Raw genomic sequence first — 6,822 nt, 5'->3', positions numbered from 1 at the left:
AAAAAACATTGTTAACTCTTTTTAATCACACCAACCCATAGACACGTCCTTCTAAAAGACACCAAAATATATGGGATGTTACAGCTTGGTCACTATCTCGAGCGGTATGTCGCTTATTGGTAAAATCGTCCTGTTGTGTTGGTAATTTCGCTGGCAGGTTTTCCGAATTCGTCTTCTCGCAGCTTCAGCCGAATGAATGTGTGCTTATGCCCTAATCCCGACTTTAATTAACCCATGTTGTATCGACTTTATTATGAATATAGAATACGTCAGGGATCGGCTACCACTGGCACGCGTGCCAAAAAGGGCACGCAAGATGATTTTTCATGGCACGCTGAATGATTTGATATGTATTATTATAATCGTGTTTCTTGCAAACAGTGGAACAAAAGTTTTCTAAATGGAAGAAGCTCGAAGGTGAATCCAAATTACTTCCTAAATCAACATGAAGTAGGGCCTCTTGGGGCAGATTTTATTTTTGTTCAAAATTTCTCCGCACTTTCCACATATGGTCTGAATTCGGCCCGCGGGCCGTAAATTGCCCAGGTCTGTCCTACGCTAATCTACAAGCCTTCGGAGAAACCCTAATTTTCAGTGAGTCACAAAACAAAAGTCCATCACATGTGTGCAATGTGCATACCAGTGTTGTAATCTGTACGACTACCAGTGAAGCGACTCAGACAGCAGACTTGTATAAACCTAACATTTATTTAGTTGATGGTCCACTAACTAAGGATTTTTTCAGTAGTTCTAGTTCTAGTTGTAGTTGCGGATTTTGAAAATTGAGTAGTTCTAGTTCTAGTCGTAGTTGCGGATTTTGAAAATTGAGTAGTTCTAGTTCTAGTCGTAGTTGCGGATTTTGAAAATTGAGTAGTTCTAGTTCTAGTCGTAGTTGCGGATTTTGAAAATTGAGTAGTTCTAGTTCTAGTCGTAGTTGCGGATTTTGAAAATTGAGTAGTTCTAGTTCTAGTCGTAGTTGCGGATTTTGAAAATTGAGTAGTTCTAGTTCTAGTCGTAGTTGCGGATTTTGAAAATTGAGTAGTTCTAGTTCTAGTCGTAGTTGCGGATTTTGAAAATTGAGTAGTTCTAGTTCTAGTCGTAGTTGCGGATTTTGAAAATTGAGTAGTTCTAGTTCTAGTCGTAGTTGCGGATTTTGAAAATTGAGTAGTTCTAGTTCTAGTCGTAGTTGCGGATTTTAAAAATTGAGTAGTTCTAGTTCTAGTCGTAGTTGCGGATTTTAAAAATTGAGTAGTTCTAGTTCTAGTCGTAGTTGCGGATTTTGAAAATTGAGTAGTTCTAGTTCTAGTCGTAGTTGCGGATTTTGAAAATTGAGTAGTTCTAGTTCTAGTCGTAGTTGCGGATTTTGAAAATTGAGTAGTTCTAGTTCTAGTCGTAGTTGCGGATTTTGAAAATTGAGTAGATCTAGTTTTAGTCGTAGTTGCGGATTTTGAAAATTGAGTAGTTCTAGTTCTAGTCGTAGTTGCGGATTTTGAAAATTGAGTAGTTCTAGTTCTAGTCGTAGTTGCGGATTTTGAAAATTGAGTAGTTCTAGTTCTAGTCGTAGTTGCGGATTTTGAAAATTGAGTAGTTCTAGTTCTAGTCGTAGTTGCGGATTTTGAAAATTGAGTAGTTCTAGTTCTAGTCGTAGTTGCGGATTTTGAAAATTGAGTAGTTCTAGTTCTAGTCGTAGTTGCGGATTTTGAAAATTGAGTAGTTCTAGTTCTAGTCGTAGTTGCGGATTTTGAAAATTGAGTAGTTCTAGTTCTAGTCGTAGTTGCGGATTTTGAAAATTGAGTAGTTCTAGTTCTAGTCGTAGTTGCGGATTTTGAAAATTGAGTAGTTCTAGTTCTAGTCGTAGTTGCGGATTTTGAAAATCCAGTAGTTTGTACAAGTCTGTCTTCCACCCATCAAAATAATTTTATCTGACTGCGCCTCTGTGTTGATGGCATTTAAAAAATCATCGCATTTCTACAAAATAGGCTATATCTCCATTATAATCCAGCAGCACGCGCTAAATTGTTGCCAAACCTATCACAATCAGATCAGTTCAGAAATGTCGTAATTTCATACGTTACGTACTTCGCAAACATATGGTACAATACTTCCGTTTCATTCTCTTCGCCGTAATCCGATCGTACCAAATATTCCACCCAGCCGTACCAAACCAATTCCTTGACGTCCGGATTAAAGCTCGGCCGATTGAATCGGAGTAAATTAGGCTGCTGACTAGCGATGTGCTTTATGCGTGTAACGGTCCTGATCTAGACCTTTCGATAGCATGTGAGTTTTGTCAGTCAAATGGATTGTAGGATTCTAATTTCAATTGACCATAGTTTTTTTTTATCTTGCTTTACCATATCACGTAATATATGTATAACTACAGATCATAAGTGCTCCCGTTTCAGCAATCCATTTATTCGAAAACGATAAAATGGATCAAACTAAAACGATGTGTCTATAAAATTGAGTTGACTAAGTACAACCCATCAACAAACTCAATGGAATGGGAGTGGTGGATTGGTGGTGAATAGCCTATTATGTTGCGCAACTCGGAGACATGATCGCTCGTTTACAATGTTAGCCTGGTAGTCTTTAAAGTAATCTTAATACGGACAGAAGTCAATCAGTTACCCTTGTAAGGCTGAACCTGTCGAGTACAGAGGTATGTGATTGTGACCAAACATCTGTGAATAGCACAGTAGCGTCTTGACTACATCCCAGTATATTATGTTATAAACAGGGGCGGGCAACATACGGCCCCCGACGGAATTTTGTGCGGCCGCCGACAGTTTGCGGACTTATATGATGATTAGGCCCGCGTCGCCGTCTACAGGCGCAAACATTTTCGACCATGTACATTAGCAAGACAAAGCGACGTTCCAATACAACTGATGTTCACCGCATAGGCGTAGCCAGGAGTGAATGGTGCCATGGCATTTACAAATATTTCATGAATATTCGTAATATCTATAAATAGTAGAATATTTTCGGGCAGATGGATTCGAACTAAAAAAAAAATCGCGCGGTTTAGTGTCTCTGCATACGTGTCTAGATTGCTAAAATAAAGTATCATAGATGCACTAGAATAGCCCGTGGCCGTTTGGTTGTAGGAGTTTTCAACGAAGTAATAATAAGAATGAACCCGCCCGAAGTGAATAAATCTGTGACAAGCTCATGAATATATATTCTAATGGCATGAACAATGTTCAAAATCATAATTACGTGTCGTAACTTTTCGAAGAAACCATTGCTCATACACGCATCAATATCATTGATCAAATTCATTCATTTATTCAAGAAATTTTCGCGGTTCGCGCGACTAAAAGCCAAATGCACACTGATTTCTTATCAAGTTCATATCTGATTTGGGCTCGCCCGTGAATCGGTCGTCTAATACCAGATATATTTCGCAACAGAATGTGTGCGTCTCTGAATTGTATGTACAAAGGGTAGTGCAAGATAGGATGGACGGGGGAGTTTCAGGATTCCGGCCCGTCTTATCTTCATGTTCCCCTATCCGGCCCGCCGGATGGAGAAGATGCCCGCCCCTGTTATAAACCGACCGCTAATTATATGAGAAAGAGGATGATAATGTGCCATTGTTAAGTGATTAGACGCCCTACAGCAGTACAAATGTGCATTGTAGCGTTAGGTCAAAAAAGTCAAAATTGTAAACAAAGTCAATTTTTTTTACAACCTGCATTTCGTTTGTATCGTAGATTTTGCACTGTCGGGGAAGTTATCATTTGACATTTTACAGCTTGTAGTCTACTTTGTATGCCTATCATTGTATGACGGCCCATTGTCTGCTCGTTGTGAATCATAAACATTCAAATAAAACAAATAGGTTAACATGGTGTTATGCTCAACTTACCGCAATATCCTAACTAGAGTTGCATTTAAAACAAAAATCAATTTAAAACAAACATGTTTAAAACAAGGCCTTCATTTAAAACATGTTTTAAACAAAGTGTTTTAAAACACCGTTTGTTTTAAATGCAACCCTAATCCTAACTGAAGCAAGACTGCGTGGGCATTGCATGGTTCTTCTATCAAGAAGCGCATTATGAAAAATTGTGATGTAGACACCATTGTCAGAAGGAAGGAACATGGTTCGTCACCAGCAGTCTACGCACGCACAGCTTCAGTGTTGTCAGCCAACAACTGCTACTGTTGAACGTTCTTCCTCCATTCTTGGCCGGCTACTTAGTAAGGACAGACACTTTCTACCCGAGAATGTAGGAAAGTATCTTTCGTTGTACTACAAGTCTACACGAAATTTCAAATATTTCTACCACAATACGTCATGTAACTACTGGAATTCTTCAAAGGGTCAGATTTCGTTAACATCAATTTTTTTCATGAAACAATTTGTCAGTTTTTGCTTCAAAAAAGTTTTTTTTTTCAGGTCCAACTACTTTGTAAGGACAGACAGCTCGAACCAGAAATGATGATAAGTAGTACAATTCTAACATTATGTGAGACAACACCTAATTTGCATACGTTTGGTCAAAATTTGGTCAAAATTATGTTTTCTAAGGTCAAAAATGTGAAAAAATTTTAGGTCAAAATCTTTTGTTTTTAGGTCACAACAAATTGCCCTACTGAGTCCATCGGTCACTTATTTATGAGTGCCTTATATAGAGTGTGTTGTAAATACTTTAAACTAATAAATTTAATCCAAAATCAGTAGAGATGGTTCGAACATTCTGTTCCGCTTTAGCATAGTCGAAACGGTTATTGATTATTGACAATTTGCTTGTTATACCCCCTATTGCGGTTGTGAATAATTTCATGACACGCCCTTACATCTCCCCTAAGACTTGGCCCGAAAACGAAATAGAATGATATCATGATTTTTCCACCGCAGTGGCAGAGTCAGTCATTCGTGATGAAACTATACCACTGGTATTTGTGTCACACGTACTCAAAATGAGTCAGGGCATCCAAAAATAGTTGGTGCCAAAGACTGGTCCTGGACAGAAAACTGATCCTGGATCTTAAGCATATTTAACAGACTAATTATATATTGGTGATATGAGATTTCGCTTCAGTAACATAGTCGTGACCCGTGATTGATCTCTTTCTAATGCCACGATATGATGACATCGTACTCGATCCGATCGATTAATGACTACACTACAGTACTACGATAATGTCTATTACAGACAACCGCGCAATGTGTTCACGTTCTTGATCACACGAACCTGTCCTAAAAGTTGGTGTTCACACAATCCAGGACCCGGGGTTCTGACAATCCCTATTCATTATAATCAGCATAAAGTAATATGAAACGCTTCTTCGAGGCACAGAACTTCGATATACAATTTTATAGTATATTCAATTCATACACAATCGGGTTAATTTCAATATGAATATACTATCCAATTGTATAGAGTAATATGTTGGTATAACAGGAATATGAAAAGTCAGAAATGCGCAGTTTCAAATGTCTTCAAATATTTATTTTTTAAATGCAATATTCATTCCGCCCGATAAGAAACGACTATTTTCGAATTAAAAACTGCATCGTGGTATGCGATAGAAGTTTTGCCACCTACCTGCGACCCACTGACGCGGGCTTATTCACTCAGCAGTACGCTTACATCATTACCATGATGATAAATCTATATTTACATTTGAAGGGACTCCCACAGGAGCTTCAATACACAAATGAACAGTATAGTCATACTGGAATAAACCCGAATATTGCCAGCCTTTATTTAGTTTTATAATTTTGTTTCGTCGTAAATAACCTATTCAAGGACTACAATTCAAATGGACTGCGGTGTAATTATAGTACGGCAGTGATATTGCGTTCGTACATATATCCGATATGAATATTGCATCAGTCCCCAGTGAAGTGGATCATGTTTTATTGTCAGTTTGACGCCATTCCCATGTACCAGGACTTCATCACGAAGACAGTTCTACTACAGTGTTTATCGAGAGTAACATGTTAAAGTATACAACGATTTTGAAATTAGAGTACCCTACTCGTTTACTGTCTTACTCGATTTACGTCATGATCACAAGCTGGTCGGTCCAACTATCAGAAGACGTTCATCAAAGGCAGCACGCTGCGCGCGATCGTTAGTAACACTCAGCGCGGGCCAACTCAATCGTACATTCATAAAAACAGTTCCAGATAAGTCTTTAATTCGATGTTACAAATAGGCGATAGCTCGTTGGGGGAAGCATATCTCGCATTTGTCATTCGCGCGTGACAGGTTATACCACCAGACCTGCTGTGATAATTAAGCAGCGCCCCTTTCTTACTAATATCTGACTGTATGATTCGGGGGATGTTCCCGATGAGAGGCAGGTGAAATCTGGTTGTCGAATGATGCAATGCTTTAAGTACGGTCGCAAAGATTTGAGAAATATGCCCCAACCGTCAGAAACCTTCGATAAGGTAATCATTTTATGAGGCCGATTCCTCGCTATCTGTTGATCGTTTCAGACATTAATCCGCTGTATTTCGTCACGGGTACTTGATATGAGTTCATTGTTCTACCGGCCATTCGCCTGAAGTATAGGAAACGCTCTTCGATATTTTGTCGGATTAAGGATATTCTTATCAATGATGTGCGCGCCAGAATGCTGCTATCGCCATACTTTCAAGGTGAACGCATTCGCTACAAAAATGTGATTCGGTGGCTTTGTAGTCTTCGATTAAACCGTCGCGGTTGAATAGTTTAAAGTGCGTCGATAACGGATTATCACATCCGACGCCAATCATGCGAATAATGTTAGCCCAAAATAACTAGCAAACTGTAGCTGTAGGTGTTATCGTTCAGTTATCAACGAATTGCCGATGTG

Source organism: Botryllus schlosseri, chromosome 12, assembly GCF_051294905.1.
Source record: "Botryllus schlosseri isolate E-star chromosome 12, Bs_hap1, whole genome shotgun sequence".
In the NCBI taxonomy this organism is placed as follows: domain Eukaryota; kingdom Metazoa; phylum Chordata; class Ascidiacea; order Stolidobranchia; family Styelidae; genus Botryllus; species Botryllus schlosseri.
This window is presented reverse-complemented; position numbering follows the sequence as displayed.